General features: G+C 34.6%; 1 protein-coding gene and 1 non-coding gene across 47 annotated transcripts in view; both read right to left on the reverse strand.

Annotated features, from left to right (window-relative positions):
* Rims1 (regulating synaptic membrane exocytosis 1) overlaps positions 1–18,621 on the reverse strand; it is a 405,270-nt gene that overhangs the window by 152,719 nt on the left and 233,930 nt on the right. The window lies entirely within an intron of this gene.
* LOC141415734 (U1 spliceosomal RNA) lies at positions 501–664 on the reverse strand. The gene has a single exon (XR_012440678.1). It is a non-coding gene; the product is annotated as a U1 spliceosomal RNA (small nuclear RNA).

The following is an 18,621-nucleotide window of genomic DNA, read 5'->3' on the forward strand; positions in this document are numbered from 1 at the left end:
GAAGGGAAGTGTTAAACATACTACAATAAACACTTCAATGTTCTTCAAATAGTCATGGAAACAATCAGTAAATTTATACAAACATTAAAGTTAGAAATTGCATCAGCAAAAAACATTCTGTTAAAATTTACTTCATATGGGATGCATATCCCTCTTAAAATCACATACTCAAAATGGGTATGTAGCTAAATATCAAAGATTGTAAATTCTTAAACTTCTATTAGATGTCTTCATTTAAAGGAAAGAAAAGAAGTTGCAAAGGGAATTATTTTTCTTTTTTGCATTTACAGTTTCTAAAACCTCATGTGCTTGCTTTTAAAGTAGCTCTGTCTTTAGTTCCTCTCAAAGAAACTAACATTAAAATTGAAAATACTACTAATACAAATGTTATTATTCAAAAGATGATTATTGCCATTTGTTAAAGTTTCTCCCTAAAATTTCATATTCCTAGTAATCAGGCCTGATGATTTCTTAAATGCTGATTCATCTTTTTTTTTTTTTAGGGGAGAGCGCGAACGCAGTCCCCCACTACCACAAATTATGCAGTCGAGTTTCCCACATTTGGGGAAATCGCAGGGGTCGGCACATCCGGAGTGCAATGGATAAGCCTCGCCCTGGGAAAACCACCTTCCTGATTATGGTATCTCCCCTGCCAGGTAAGTATGCTGCTGATTCATCTTGAATCATTGCGATAAACTAATAGAACCACAGAGATATTTGTGAAGAGAGGAATTATATTCCCCGAAGAAAAAAACCAGACCTTTAATTAAAAGCTATTTAAGAAGTCTTTTAAGCTAAAAAGATCCATTTAAAAGACTTCAAGAAAAGAGCAGTTTCATGGTATTCTCAAAAACTTGACTGAGGTCTTAAAATGCTACTCTTTGGGATCCTCCTCATATGTAGCCAACTCTATGCTGTGCTCATCTTGTCTCAGTAAATCTACACAAATACATACCTGGGTAAAAAGTAGTCCTCATCAGCAAAGCACCAAAGCTGATAGGACTGGTAAAATCCAATGATGACACAGTTCATACTTTATTATGAAAACACTGCTTTCCTGTAAGGGCATTCTGTCATGTGTAACCTCTGCAAGGCAATCATCCTGAGTGGAATCTTAACTTATTTGGTTTGGTATTGAATGGATGGATAGATACACACATATACACATGCATATATACACACAGAGATAGACAGATAGATAGACAGACAGATAGATAGATGGATGACAGATATTTATACATTTATGTAGATTCATCTACATATGATTCACCAGTTTGTTACAATGTGTGCCCAGCACTGGTTCTTATCCTATTCTGTTATAATATGAATGCTGCAAATTTTACAGCTAAATTCTTTTGACAATTTTGATTATATGTAATACTACAGATATCTATTAAATATTGCTAACAAACATAAATGCAAAAAATCAATATTTAGCATATTTATATACTTTAGTATGCAATTACAGCTATTTCATATTGTGAAGTTTTTGATAGTGTTCTTATCATTAATTTTGTTATTGCCCATTAAATCATAACATTTTTGCTTTAAGACTTAAAAAAGTAAATGCTAAAATATAAATATGTAGCTTTAAACCTTTTTTACACATGTAATATAATTTTAAAAGATACTGAATTATTATTAAGTATTCCAATTTGTCTTTATTACTCACATTTCCTTATTAATAATGGAATAAGCAACATGAAAAAAACTTTCTCCTAAAATATTCATAATCATATACTTCATTAACTGATTATTGTTCTATGAGATCATTAAAGATACTGACTGCTTGGTAGCATAGCTAAAAATGACAAATTAATGATATTTACTTGTGAAATAGATGCAAAAGCATCTTGGCTCTAATATTCAATATAACTATAAAGGAAGTAATTTCCTGTTATCATTCATTCAGAATCAGAAAGTGTATCAGCAGGTTAGCCTACTGAAACAGGTCAAATACATACCCAGCCACATTCAGAGAAGCAGTACACTTCTGAGTTCATTATTTTTTTGGAAGGCAGACTCATTCCCTACCCCATGGGGGAAAGCAGAATATTTAAACTCAGCACAGCATATTCATTATACAGATTTCCATGTGCCATGCATTTTCAGTGCACAAATAAAATATGTATCAGTTAAATAACACTCAAGTCCTCTGTAAACAGAATTAATTTCTTCTAAATCCAGGTCACAATGATTAGAGGATGTGCCAATGCAGCTTTATGATTTTAATTTTTTCTCTCTTTTGATGTCTAGTGTCAAGGTACAACGGATGCAAAAGACCAATAAACGTCAACGGAACAAAAACAAAGTCCATATAACATGCTTGATGGACATGTACGAGTATATCAAAGCTGTAAGAAAACCACAGCTCTAATAACATATATAATATTCACTTGCTTATGTGACAGCTATATTTGCCCAAGCTGTGAATACACCTAATGTGCAGATAACAAAGGAAACATTATTTACACCAAATTAATGCTGTACTTGACATATTAAGCTACTTGATCACCTCTAGATGACAGGAAGCATTTATTAGTACTATAATGATTGATGATAAAAATAATTCATACATATTCTAAGACTGATTCCAAGTGAGTCTGGATGATAATTCCTAATACACATCCCTAATTGTACTAGTTATTATCTCAAAAATAAATTGTGCTTCCCACATAAAACAAATTGTTGTCACCCAAAAAGTATAAATTTCAGAGAAGAAAGACGAGGACCATCTTTCCCATATATTTCCTAAATTGCTTAAAAGTTTTTCTTCTTTTATTTTGTTTAGTTTTCCATATCAGGATATGTGTTAGGATCAAGGTAATTACAGTATAGCACACATAGAAATAAAAATATTAGGTAAAAATAAGTTTATTTTGTTTGTATTCAATGCATACACAAAAACAACTCAGCTCTAAGAATGAGTTTTAAGTTTAGACAAGGTAAAGGTGTTTTTGATAGCAAATCCCATGAACAGCACACGAGTTAAATGTCATTTTGGCTATAACACGATAAAATTTATACATTTTATTCACTTTTATATTTTACAGGGACATTTATTTGAGAAACAGTCAGTTCATAGGCAGGAGTTAAAATCTGTAGTTTAAGAACTGAGATAACACAAAAGATCACGAATAACCAAGGCAATATGGAGCAGAAAGAGCAATGTTGGAGGTAGCAAAATACCCAACTTCAAACTATACTGCAGAGTCATAGCAATAAAAACAGCATAATACTGGCACAAAAGAGATATGAGGACCAGTGGCACCAAATTAAAGGCCCAAATACAAATTCACACCGCTACAGTCACCTGATTTTTAACAAAGGTGCCAAAAATGTAAGATGGAGAAAAGACAGCCTCTTCAACAAATATTGCTGGGAAAACTGGGTATCTGCATACAGAAAACTGAAACTAGATCCATGTTTTGCTCTCTGTATAAATATCAACTCAAAGAAGATTAAGGACTTTAATGTAAGACCTGAAACTTTGAAGGTAGTACAGGAAAGAGCAGGGAATACACTGGAACTTACAGGCATATTCAATGGCCTCCTAAATAGAACTCCAATGGCTCAGCAACTAAGAGAAAGGATTGACAAATGGGACTACATGAAACTGAAAAGCTTCTATACAACAGAAGAAATGGTCACCAGATTGAAGCGGCAGCCCACAGTATGGGTGAAAATCTCTGACAAGGGATTAATAACCAGAATATATAGGAAGTTCAACAAACTAAACTCACAAAACATCAATGACTGAATTAAGAGATGGGCAAATGAACTAAAGAGAGCTTTTTCAAAGGAAGAAATTCAAATGGTCAAAAAAACCCAAGAAATGCTCAACATCCCTGGTCAAAAAGGAAATGCAAGTCAAAACCATGTTAAAATTCCACCTCATTCCTGTTAGAATGGCTACCATCAAGAACACAAACAACAACAAATGTTGGCAAGGATGTGAGGAAGAAGAAATCCTCATACTCTTTTGGTGGGGATGTAAATTAGTACAGCCATTATGGAAAACAGCATGGAGGGACCTCAAAAACCTAAAAACAGAACTAACATATGATTCAGCAATACACTCCTAGGGATATACCCAAAGGAATATGTCAGGTTACAATAAAAGCACCTGCACACCCATGTTTATTGCAGCATTAGTCACAACAGCCAAACTATGGAAAGAGCCAAGATGCCCCACTACTGGTGAATGGATTAAGAAAGTGTGGAATTTTATATACAAAGGAATTTTATTCAGTCACAAAGAAAAATGAAATTTTATCATTTGCAGATAAATGGATGGAACTGAAGGGCATGATCTTAAGTGAAGTTAGCCAGGTTCAGAAAATGCTGCATGTTTTCTCTCATATGTGGAATACAGGCTCAACACAAATATTATACATACATAGCAATATATACTGAACACATACCCAAAGGTGGGATTGATAAGGAGACCAGGGGAGGAGGAAAAGAAGCAAATAAAGATAGTGAATAATAATGAAATACATCACATCTGTGTAGGAACAAGACACAAGGAAATGCTCTGAAAACTTAAACAACACAGGATAGCGGAAAAAGGGTAAGGAAGTGCAGTGGAAGGGGGTTACACTGACTGAAGTTCAATGCATGTACAGGTGTAATATGAAGGCAAATATCCACTGAACAATGAACAGACACCCTAAAAAAGGTCATGCTAATGGGAGGTCACTAATGGTAGAGGGAGGGTAAAAGAATGAAGTAAAGAAGGCAAATATGGTTGATATATTTTCTATATAAGAATGAAAGTAAAATTTTTAAATGTTGAAATCACCATAAGAAGGAGACTGAGGTAGAAAGGAGAAAAATGAAGGGGATAAACCACTTTGGGATATAATTTATATATATATGGAAATATCATAATGAAACTCCCTGTATAGATAGCTTAGAAAAACAAAAAGAAAGTCTTTTTTTCAAAAATGGAGGACAGGAAGGTAAACCAGGTCCTGTCCGGGGTTGGTACCAGTGGGAGGGGGAGGATATGAGGAATGGGTGTGGGAGGGTGAATATGGCAGAAATAATATATATTCATGTATGAAAATATACATGGAAAAATGAGACCTACTGAAACTGTTCTAAGAATAGGGGGAGGAAGAACAAAGGAGAATGATGGAGGGGTGAATTTAACCAAGACATATTGTAAAGCATCTTTGTAAATGTCACAATGTACCCCCAGTACAACAATAATACGATATTAAAAATAAAATAAAAATGAAAATTTAAAGAACTCAGATAATATGTCAACTCTTGATTAATATTTGAAAATACTACTTCGAATAGTTTCCTAATATTGTTGTGACTGCAAAGGGAGTCACCAATTATATGTAATAATGAACTAACCTTGAAATCAATCAGAAACAATGTTCTACATAGCAAAGTTCCAAAAAAGACTAAGTTCACCTAAGAGCTAGAGTCAAGAAATAATACTATTTTACATGACTTGGTTTCTAGGTATTAATATAGATATATTGTTAAATTTAATCATTGCTCACACAACCTGTAAGATATTAAAAGTTATTTTACAAATAAATACTATGTATTATTTTACAAATAAATACTATTTACTGCTGCAAATTTGGTAAATGTTCTTTCATGGTTGAATTCTTATCTTTCATGACTGTCAGTATAAGATCCTACTGTTGTAAAAATACTGCCTAAAATACTTTTTTGGTGATTTTATTCAAAATCTATGCCAACTTTCACACCCCAAATATATTTTAAGGCAAACACCACATAAAATTATACATCGGGCAGTTGTGTCCCTTGATTTCAAGGTCTAACACAGGACTACAGGCCTCTCCAAACCACTGGTCTTCAGTAAGAACCTCTAATAATTCTGGCTTTACCCTAGGACCTTCGCACCCCACCCCTGCCCCCAAAAGTATCCTTCCTTGGAAGAACTGCATTACCCATAGCCACTAGGGAAGCTTTAGGGGGACTGTCCTCTCCATACATGCTGGAAATCTCACTAAAGGTACTCAGTATTACTAGTTACAGGGAAATACAAATCAAAGCCAAAATGAGATATCACCTCTCACCTGCTAGAATGGCTATGATAAGAATAAAGGTAAGTGCTGATGAGGATGTAGAGAAATTGGAACCTTTATATACTGTTGATGGGAATGTAAATTGGTAAAGTCATTATAGAGAACAGTATGGAGGTTCTTCTAAATGATCTGGCAATACCACTTTGGCTACGTGTCCAAAGAAACTGAAATTAGGATTTCTGAGAAATATCTACACACCATGATCATTAAAGTCCTTGTCACCACGGCCAGGATGTGGAAACAAGTTACATGTTCCTCAGACTTCATCTCCACAAACCTTCTCCTCTTGTGTACCATGGCATATTGCCACTGCCACCGTCCTTGCAAAAGTGTCCTGGGGGTTAGAGGAGTTATGTCAGGTTTGTGAACTTTAAAAGACTTTAGAAATAAAGTTTAATGTGTAATTAGCTATACAATTGGGATAGTAAGACTATGAAATCCTGTTGTTAGAGATTAGATTTATAGGTAGGTAACTATCATAACTAAAACACATGTAATATCAGTAATATTTGCAAAATATGCCTCAAAATGTCTTAGAAAATTGTTTTATTAAAATCATTAACTGTTGCAATTACTCCTTGACAATATTTCAGTAGCTTGCATTATACCTTAAAAAGTCATTTAGTACAAATATTAGCTAACAAATATATTTTAATATTTATATTCTAATAAAAAATAAGCTTATTAACTCCCTTAGATTCCTTTTTAGTGTTTAGTCCTGACAAAATTATCTAAATAACAGTAGGAGTGAGGGTTAAGAAAACAAGCAGTGTAGTAGGTTTAAACTTATGACAGGATCACCCTTGATGTGATTTTCTGAAGTCACAGGAAACTTTTGAGGATTTATTTTAAATAAAATCATAAAATTGAGAAATTAAAATGTATTTGAGTGGGTATTAGTCGTCAGTTTATTTTTCCTGGTTTTGATGGTGACATGGATTTGCATTACTGTAGACTTCTGAGACCACAAAAGGCTTCAGGTTCTGGAAACACTGGGAAACACCATGATATTCGATGGCATCCTTACCTTTACCTCTGCGTTGCCCTGACACTATGAGTTTCAGAGAAAGTTGACAAATCATAATTCCCAAAAGCTTCCAACAACACATACACACATACTTTGTGCCTTACAATTAGCAAGTAAAGTTGCTCATGGTCTTCAGTAAAAATCTAGAGCACACGGTATTGTGAGAATTAATTAAAATAAAATGTATCTGGAGAAACGTCCCCAAGGGTGCAGGACAAAGGGCTTTGTACTACAATAGTTTAGAGAGGAATCATTTCTTGTGTAATATATCATGAGACCTAATGTCTGAGATTTTTTTTCTTCTCCAGAATGTAAATAAAAAATAGTAAGGTACACTGAATAACACATCACAAAAATCAACATCTTGGGGAAACTTTTTGTTCTCAACACAATGACTCTTTCATATAGAAGAATCTGGGAAGTGCTGTACACAGCAGGGAAGTATTTTACTGCAAGTTTCCAACTGACCAGGCTTCCACATTGACACTGAGTATTCCATTCACGTGGGAGAACAGGTTGTCACGTGCAAAGCCTCGGAATAACCAGCCAGGAAACCCTGTGGAAAAAATTGGGGTTTATTTGCTTTCATTGTTTGGGGACTGGATGTTAACCACAGGCTTAAGAATCTGTAGTGCTGGATGTGTTCACAGTAGAGACATTATGCATGAATGCGTTGTAGAACCAGTATCTTTGAAAAGGGAAAATGCTAGTCTCTTTCCAGAATCAGGCAACTCTAGCAAAACAGCATTAATTTCCAATAATATTCTGATGTCAAATCAATTTCTACCTGGCTTTGCATCTCAAAGACATGGAAATAATAAAAATATGGAGATCAGTACACTGTCATGCCTTTAGTGATTTAAACAACAAGAATAGTCGAATGATAATAAAGATTAATTCTAAGGGTACACAGAACAAAACAGATATATTTATGAGATACTGATCGTGTTTATTATTTGAAAATGTATTATTAAGCTGTAGAAAGTAGAAAACAAGATTACATTGTTGCAAATAATTTGGTAATATAATATAGACAGATGTTTTGAAACCACAGTTCTCTCAAGTTGCTATAAATATTTTTGCCTTCCTTTTTAAATTTTATCTTGTTTTAATTTGATATTTTAGTTTGTTTTTATTTGGGCTATGCAAACAATTTCTAAGATATATAAAAGGGCTTTATTTTAGTTAGGAATTCCTTGACAAGCAGTGGAAATCACTAGGTATGAAAGTTTGGAGAACATTTTTAATTTTGTCTCATCACTGTTCTTGAGAAAACTGCTAAGATTCATATTCATAAACCTTCACAATTGCAGCCACAGGAGACGAGGTTGCAAAACACTGCAAGGTCAACAGTCTAAACCTCTGCCGCAGTACAAAAGCAGTGGAGCTGTGAAGCCATGTCCATTCAAAGGAATGCCAACTCGCATGACAAAAGTAATTTAAGTAAAACAAAGCACAGATGGGGGTAAAGAAGCAACATTCACAAATGAAAGCTGACTGTATATTCATTTCTTACTATAAAGCCATCTAACTTGAGGTTGGTCAAAGAATAACATTTCAAAGAATGTTCACCTTAGATTAAATTTTCAAAGAAGAAACTGGTAAATGAAGGATTGATGGGATGCAAGGTGGTCCCATCACTAGCTTGTCTGACCAGTTAAATCCATGAATTCATAATGAGACAATGCACTGACCTATCAGCAAGCACATGTCAGACAGTATACCCATCAATACACTGCCCCTGGAGGTTTCTGAAACCTTTAATTTGAATCAATAATACCTTTGTGGGGTTAGGAGCACGGGACAGCACTTGCCTATCAAGTGCAAGATCCTGAGTTCAAACCCCAGCCACCCCCCCACCCTGAAAAAAATATGTTTTTGTGAGGAAAGTGCAGTAAACTGCCTTGCTTTTCTAAAATATATCTCTGAATTAGCCAACTCCATGAGGCAGCCATGTACCTGACCAACACTATACTTCTAGACTTCTCTCCATGTGGCCCCATATTTGTTTATGCATTATGCTTCAACATCACTACATCAGGGCATTTACTGCACGAATCGTATGTGGATCACGATACTGCTGGTCTTCATGAAATGACAAAAAAGGAGCCGCTCTCTGGTTCAGCATCAGAAAGAATAAGTGCACCCCTGAACAACTGGTTTATTTTTTTATACAGATTACATTCATTTTACAGGCAATAGTACTTTTCTGGAATCACGTGTATTTGAATATTTATGATGAAATCTTCAGCCTGTTTTCTATCCTTATTTTCCCTCACCAATCTTTTCTATGCATTTTTAATTTATTTCAGATAGCTATATTTTTTTTACATTTTAGTAGCTACCTTATGTCATTTTTGGTATTAAGATAGGTTTTTAAGTGGGAATTAAAATAAGATTAAATGAATATGCACAAACATACTTTAATATATTTATTAAAACTATTTTCATGAAAACATACATCAATCTCAAAATATGTTTGATGCAATGGGATTAATATACAATATTAGCTTTTCCATATTTTAAACAGTAGAATTCAGTAAATAACAAGGAATGTTAACTATTTAGGAGTCTTGCCAAAGAATGGAGAAAGTAAAAGAGGCTTCTCATCTGGCAAAAAACCAATACTACAAAATCTCAGCTTCTAGACTTTATTCTCAGAAGACCCCATAAGCCTTCACTCATAATATTACAGTCAAAACACAAGAGTTTCTGGTACTAAATTCCATCAGGACACTTGAAGATGCACAGTGTAAAAGAGCAAAGGGGTTGGTACAGACAAGCACACTGGCAACAATAAGAATTCATAGGAAAGGGGACAGGGAAACTCAAGTGAAAAAATCCACAAAAGCAAATCTAACAAATTGGTTAAGAGTCCACTTGCCTTCAGCACTGGCTCAGTGAGTAGCTCTATGAATGTAACTGTCTAAACAATTATGTATGGACACACTGGAGGAAATATGGCCACTTATTGGTGTTAGAACAATATCCATTAAACAATAACTAAAAAACTCATGGAACGTAAACTCTTATGAAAACAGACAAAATTGCCTTTGTAGCCTTCCCAATTTAAGAGAAAAAAGACAAATTTGTAATTCTGATAAGAAATATTTTAGTTGCATAATGTAAACAAATAGCAATAACTGTAATATGGATGGCAAAGATAGTTACTACATCAGAAACTCCAGCTATCCAGAATGAAGTGATTTGCAGAAATCTTTTACAAATTCCAATATTAAATCATGCCTCATCAATGCAACAAAATCCAGAAACATACAGCAACTGTTTATTAAATACTACTTCAGATTCACCTTATACTTAAAAAAATAGCTGCACTATTAATATTAACTCTTATTTTCTCCCTTTATGTTTTCTATTTCCTTATGTTTTATGACCAACATACAAAAAATGGGAAATCAAGGGTTAAGAGGTAATATCCTACACACAGGGTAGCCAAAGTGTCTTCTAATGATTCTTAACCAAAATTAATACCTCTTATAAGAGCAAAGTAAGCAAACACAACTATCTTTTCCAGAGATTATGATTTAAGATGTGAAATTACAAATACTTGGTGAAAGAAATGAAATTGCTGTTAGCACTAATATCTAATATATTCAATGACATTACATCTCAAAGTTGATTAAAAATTATTTCACTGATTTTAAAAATCACTTTGTATATTTTTAACATAAATTTTATAAGTCCATAGCAAATCTTTCCCAACTGAGATATGTACTGATGTCCTTGATAAGGATGGCAAATACATTTTAATTCGTTTCTTCCAATAAAAACCTGCATATTAAAGATTGATCTAATAATTCTATTAACCATTATACATAACTGGATTTCTATATAAGCCAATCTAATGATATTTTAAACTTCATTTAAAATATCTTACAGCAAGCTTGAGCTGGAGAAACATGGAGGCCATGAGAAATACCAAATTATTTATAGTGATTATAAGAGTTCCACAATTGAGAAAAATTAGTTTACCTTCATCCCTGACAACATACATAGACTTTCTTTTTTGTAGTGCTGGAGAATGAACCCAAAACCTCATGCATGCAAAGCAAGTGTTTTACCACTTAGCCACACTCCAGACCCTGACTTTATTTCATATATACATAAATAAAATTAAAGGCTGATCTCCATTTAGTGTCTGTCAAAACAGTATCTCCTATACTCCACTTATTTTTATTTTAACTGGCAAGAATGCAAATACTATTTACTTTTTGGTATGAAATCTTTATTCTTTACGTTTGAAATACATTTGTAAAGAATTTGAATAGAAGTAATTGTTCTTCTTCATTCTAATGATTAAAATACTGATTTTTAAAGTGAGAAAATCAGTATTATGCTAACCTGGATATTTTTCATTATTTACTGTTAAAAGGGATTAAAAACAATAAAAGGCAGTATTATGCTAGTCATTATGTCAATTACAAAGCAGGTGCAGTTCTATTTGTTTTTCAAAATGATGTATTAATAGCTTTGATGATAAAAAATAAAAATCGCACGCACACACACACACACCTTTGGTCTTACCACAATCTTCGTTTGATGTATTACCACAAACATCCAGGTGTACACTTAGTTCACAGGCATAAGAAGACAGTACCTATTAGAATCTAATGTTGTTAAGTCCGCCAAGGTAAGCATGGAGAACAGCAGTATGTTCACAAACTCTATACAGCAAACTCAAAAGAGACAGTTTCAAGCAAAACCTCCAAAAACTGATGTTTCTCCCCATTAGAAATTACACATTTCTCACCAATACTCTATAAGAGTTAGAGTAAATGTATATTTTGGGGTCTCTTATCCTGTGCTTATTTTTTCCCATCATTTGCATGTACTCATGGAACAGCTCTGATTACAGTAAATTCTCCTGGATTACAAAAAACCTTTCAGAGAGATCTGTATAAGTAAATGTCTATTGTTAAAACAAGATTAGCCTCAAGTTTGGGAATCACAACTCATTGTCAAAGAAGCCTATTGTCAAAACAAAACTAGTCTCTGCCAAGTCATTCTGAAAAGAAACAAGCCATGTCTAGCCTGCCAAGAACAGACAAAATAATTTTGGTCCAGATAAAATGCAGTTCCCCTATTTGTTCAGAAAGTACTCCACAGTATTTTTTAAATTTTCATTTACTCATAATCCTCTTGCTTATTGCAATATATTAATTACCATTTGCTCATCCTTTAGAAAGTGAAGCTTTGGGTAGAGTTTTTGAATTTGATGTAAAATAACAGCCCATGAAAATCTCAAATGTTAAATATAAGTTTAGAGCAATGCAATTTGAAGCTGGTCTTGTGTTTATTCTCTAGGGACTGAGGAGGAATGGCTTGACTTTGTATAGGCAGGACTTTTTCCACCACTGGATGTCAAGTACTTTATTGTTGTGATCTTTAAGACAAAGATTATAACCTGAGTTATGTAAGCCCTTTTACAAGATCCAAGATTACATTTAAAGGATCTAGGCCTTCCTTAAAATTGTATAGAAAACTGTGTGCATAAGTATTTTAAATGCTGAGAGTCTGTGGCTTCTTTTACTTCACTCTCCTGAAATTAAGCACCAATGGCTAACAGGTCTGGATGAATGAATGACTTAGAATGAGACCGTGCTACACTGGTGTGGTGCCTTCCCCTGAGCTCCCAGAATTAACCTCTCTTGTAGGCCCTCAGCCACAGCAGTAAGCTTTCATGAAGACCCCTATTTAAGACAGGCACTTAGGAAATCAAGAAACAATATTCTGAGAAAATAAGCTTTGTGAATACATTTGGAGAGCAAGGAAATTCACCTCAGAAGCATTCTCATGAGCTGCCTAGACTCCAGTAATTCATATTTTTTAAAAGCCTTTAATATAGAAGAAGCAAGAGCAGGGCTGATAGCTCTTCCCTGATGGATATCGTAAACAATTTTAGAGATGTATGCTAAAAAGGAAAATATAGAAAATAATTTAAAATTTATATAATCTAAAAAAGTTATTATAAATCATAATAATCCTGAAGTAAAGGTAAAAATTTGAAGTGAATACAAAAATTGTTCAGTTTTGAAAATACTTGAATTGAACAAGCTTCAAGGGCAAAGCATTCTCTAGAGGGAAGAGAAAAAGAGATTGTGAGACTAATAGCTTCTAGTTCCAAAAATGTTTAAACCATTAATAATATAGATATTGTGCTGTATTTTTGAAAGCATGTTAGTAGTACCAGCTATTACAATCAGTGAATTTAGCTTTGAAATATGTTCACAATAAGAATTTATCTCCCACCAGGTCTTTAAAACTCTTAAAAACTCTTATGAAGAGTTTTAAAATCTATAAAACCTTCTCTGAAATAACTCATTTAAGTTATCTAGGTAATCAAAAATTTGTTAGATTTCTCCAAATAATTAATCAACTCATTACGTAATTATGATAATTTCCTTCTTAAAGACAAAACTGGCCTACCTGAAGCAAGTTATATACAAAATCTGAACATTAGCCTACAACTTACGGATATGAGAGGTACTTACAAGTATTCTCACTATTAATTTTGTCATAGCATAATAGTATAAAATTTTTTCATTAATTTCTCTACCTTTTAAATTGATATGCTTCTTCACAATCTCTTTGATACTAGAAAACAGCATGCATTCATTTTATTTTAAATGTTTGTGGATTATGTGGAGAAGTAACAGAGGAGTAGATATATACTTGCTCACCAAGATTAATGTCTTTATTGTCTAAATTATTTCCATCATTTTTCTAACAGAACTCTCCTCTGGAATACCCTGTTCTAACCATGCCACCAACAGCACCACATAAAATTAGGAACTTGGAAGATACTGGGGCAGATGATCTTTTGGTGATGGAGAATCATATTACTAATAAAGTTATCATGTTCATAAATTTGTCTGTAGAGATTATGAATCAGACCAGTTGTTCAAAGCTTGACAAACCAATCACAGTGCTTTTCTTTCCTCTCTCACAGGCATATGCGTGGAAGCATGACCCATCATTGCCTCATCCTAATCTTATAATGGTGGTTGTCTACCATTAAGAAGACCCAACTGTGACAATGAAGACAAGATGCATGGTCTACATCAACTAGCCATTCTTAGCTACTCTTTAAGCACATGGTTGGATTTACAGTAAATTCCTTCTATTCTCACTAAATAGAATGCTTCATTAACATAGACCCATAACTATCCTCTGAAGGCAGTAATCCAATTCATACTTTTCTAGTGGAGAGGGCTGCTTCTTTCCCAGCTGCCTAGGATCCTTTGGGTTGTGAGCTTGCCCTTAGCAGGAAGTGGACCTCTTGAAAGTCAACTGCTGGGAAGAGAAGACAGGTGCTTTCCTCAGTTGCCCTCAGCAATACCTGCTGAACCTGAGAGGGAGCAAGTGAGTACAAGGCAGCTCAGGTTCCTGGGAGGCACCCAGGGGCTGTAGGCTGGCAGGTGATGCCTCTTTTCCCCTAAGGAGTGCAGTCTAACAGGCGCCCTCAGAGCACCACAGATGCTCAACACCTATTTGGCAAAGGAGTTAAAATGGAGCCAAGAGTTAATTTTAAAAAGCTATAACCTCCCTTCCAAAAAATCAAAGCTGCAAATTGAAGGGGGGAAAAAAAGAAAGAAAAAAGCTCTCTTTCCCTTCCATATTAAAGAAATGCATCACTGTAAACATTAAAAATAGCTCCTTTTCTACACAGACATTATCATTAGATAATCTAGAGCATCTTAAAACTGTTATGCCATTTCCACTGTGAATAGAATCTGTTTCCAAACTGGCAGAATGAAACAAAGGGCCAGAAGAGGTTGGTTACTCCTTTTACCCAAGGTCACACACTGGGATCTCCAACCCCAAAGACTACATTTCCCCTCCCTTCTTTGGGACTGGGATCTCTCTTTCCACCTTCAAACAGTTTTTCCTTTAGTCCACACTTAACATCACACAAAAACACAGGTATCTCCACAGACGTGATCTATAATCATGACAGGCCTGGCTGTCAATTAAGAAAAGCCAGGCCTTTGTCTAAACACTTGAAAAAACAATCCATGTAGACATACGTCTTTCTATTTTTAAGATTAAACTGTGACGCCTTTTAATTTTGGTGTAATTCAGTAAACACGGAAAACACTCTCTGGTCAGAGAAGGAAAATATGTATTTCCCGAGTTAATTGCATGTTATACATAGATCAAGTTGAGAGTTAAACATAACACTTACACAATGTAGTGTGCACTTCAGATACACATTTAAAACATGAAAACAGCTTTATATAATACAACTAATCATTATAGCATTGTAAAATAATATATTTGTGTAATTTCTACTTTCAAAGCAAAATATTCCTTCTCTACTGATAGAAAATAAATAATGCATTTTGGTATCTTACTCTTTTGAATAATTAAACAATAAATTCCATTAGTATTACATCCATCCATAAATTACTATCATTGTTTAGTTTACCTGGTCCTGAGTACAAGGTATGAAGTAGTAGAAACTGCAGACACCCAGCAAACATAATAACAGCAGCATTGGAATGGTTAAGTAAATGCTACTTGTATCTGGTCACGCAATAGCAGCAAATCCACAACACAGTAAAAAAAAATATATATATATATAAAATTTTAAATAAAGCTTCCTATGGTCCTTCCATTCTACATCAAACTCCAAATGACTGCAGAGTCCAGCATTATACAGTGGTGACACTAAACAAGGCCGTAAGTGCTGCTTTCATCAAAACAGATCTCTGCAGTACAAGATTTTCATTGATTGCAGCATTAATCGATACTGCTCTGTGCTAGAGTGAAGGGATTCTCACTGTAGCAAACACCAAAGCTCAACTCACCCCACAATTAACCATTTCCTAAAACAATGCACAGATGCAGCTACCTTCCTACAGCCAGAGAGACAAAACACTGTAGTCCCTGAAAGCCAGCAGAGGAGGAAAGACTCGGGAAGATGTCTGGGAGCTCCTCCTGTTACCCACACACACACAGCCACTGACACTTCACTGCAATCTCCATGGGCTATGATGGCAAACTTCAGCAGACCCCAAGTTCACATGTGGACCTCAGAAAACTCACCTGAAAAGATTGGGTCCCATTACCAATCACTGGCATCTGTTCCCAGGGAACAGATCATTTCCTCTGCAGTTTTCCTAACTGAGGAGTCTCACTCAGCCCAATGGCAACATCAGCACTAGGATGCATAAGCCAGAAGTACACAAGTGATTGCTGGGAACACAAGCAAAAGTGCCGTTCAGGCTGTTCCGGTCTGCCAGCCTGCTGCTAATGGTGGCTTATTTCCAGGGGGCAAAAGGACAACCCCCAAATAGGTTTTCCTAGGGAGCTGGGGGTAGGGAAGGGTGGTATTTCTGAGCTTTTTGAAGATGTGTGTCTTTGATGATTATACACATATAATTCATGGTACAAAAGACATAGAATAATCATCTTCACGTTATATCACTTACATTTACTTTATTGTATTGCAGAATAACAGCAATATTAAGAAAAAATTAGCTTATTTGAAATGTTACTTCCCCAATTACATTTTATTGTGTTAGGTCACTCAGTTCCAATGCCACACTGCTATAACCCACTAGGGATTATTTGCTGAGAGGTAGGCTGCTTCTATTTTGCTTCAGAAAGTGGATCGGTCAAATGAGAACAGAAGGAACATTAGGAACATCCCTCACTGATTTAAAATAAATGCACTATGTTGACTTAAATTCTATGTACATGGCAAAAATAATCATCCCTTAAGGAAAATGTTAACACTGAACTATCATGAAAGCAACTGAAAAATACCAGTTTCAAACAAATTAACTAATTTAAATATCTCCCCTCTTAAAAGATTGTATTATTAAGCCTCTATTCAGGATCCTTTCTTTTTTCTTTTCTCAAACTTTCAAGTATGATTTAAACTGAAATTACTCAAAAACTGATCAAATTTTTGCTTGGAAAAGAGAAAGAGAAATAAAAGTTAATTAGAAGCTTGTTTTAAGCCAAATACCATGCTAAGTCTATTAATTTTATTTAATTCATTTATTTATCTTAGGCATATGGCACATCAGTATTGTTTATACCATATTACAGATGAAACTCAGAAAAGCTAATTAACTTGCTCAAGGTCACATGGTTTAAAACAGCTTCGGAATTTGAACTTAGCTTTGTCTAATTTGAAAGCCCCGTGCTTGAGCTTTTTATTGTAGTAACCACGGTCGTTACCACAATTATTTTGGAGGCTGGCCTCAAAGTTGTGCCAGTGTTTGTTAAAATGCTAGTGACTTCTTGGTAGGAAATCTCTGGTGGTGTGTGAGAGCCTGCAATCATACACTTCCACATTTGGAATCAGAGAGGATTTTCCAGAGTAACTAACACAGCTGAGGTCTTAACGCCTGCTACACTTGTTTCCTTCATCATGGTGCTGTTATAAAGAAGACATACAAATGGCACGGTCCAGAGACAGACCTGCTGGCCCAGCAAGAGGACAAATGGAAGGAGAGTCAAAACCTGAACAACTGATTCTCTCATTTCCCCTAGATGAAACTGCCACCATATAATTTTCTTTGATTGAAACTTAAGAAACAATGGGTATTATAGGTCTATGCAGGCTCCAGTCAACTGAGCTCTTATTTCTCATTATTATTTCTTATTATTATTATATTATTTCTCTTATTTCTTTTTTTCTCATTTATCACCTGGTATGGGCTAATTTTAAATTATAAAAGCAGTTTGAATACTATTAATCTAATATTTATCTCTCATTCCATCTCATAAATTTATAATAATTTGGTATAATTATCTAAAGTGCCTTGACATTATGAAATTTGTTACATGGTAGCAAATTGCATTTCTAACAGAAAATTTCGATGAACCTAGCAGTATCTCTGAAATGGTATTCACAGCTTTCGAAATTATGGAATAAGAAAAAAGAAGTCAATGTTAGAAGAAACTATTGTTGATTTTTTTTTTTTTTGTAAAATATCCTTTCAGTATACCACACACTATGAGACCTCACACAGGGTAACAAATGTCAGGCACTGAAGCCACTGTCAACATACAAGTAGGAAAGCCCTTCTATTTCATTTTATCAATTCAGAAATTCCTATTAACCATATTTACTTATTTCAAACATAAACAGTTTAAAATGACTGCCATCTTGAGCTCATTTACCCTCTGGATGATATACTTCACAGCCTCATACTCAGCTGTGAACCCAGCCATTCCCTTGTGAGAAAACACTAAAGCCTAACATCAATTGCAATTTTGAGTTGGCTTCCCATATACCATTTGACCTTGTGGCACCATAGTCTAGGTCAAGGCCTATGTTTGTGAAAAAGTTTCAGTTTTTTCACAAGAACCCAGGATCTATTTATTCTGAAAAAGTGACACAGACTTCCTATCTTTAATTAATCCCCACTAATGATGACTCCAATTTTGTCATATGTTTCTCAATCTTTGCAACAGCATGAGACAGTAATGAATACAATACACTGATTACAAAATAAACCCATGCACAATTAAGCCATT

Source organism: Castor canadensis, chromosome 1 (genome assembly GCF_047511655.1).
Source record: "Castor canadensis chromosome 1, mCasCan1.hap1v2, whole genome shotgun sequence".
Classification (NCBI taxonomy): domain Eukaryota; kingdom Metazoa; phylum Chordata; class Mammalia; order Rodentia; family Castoridae; genus Castor; species Castor canadensis.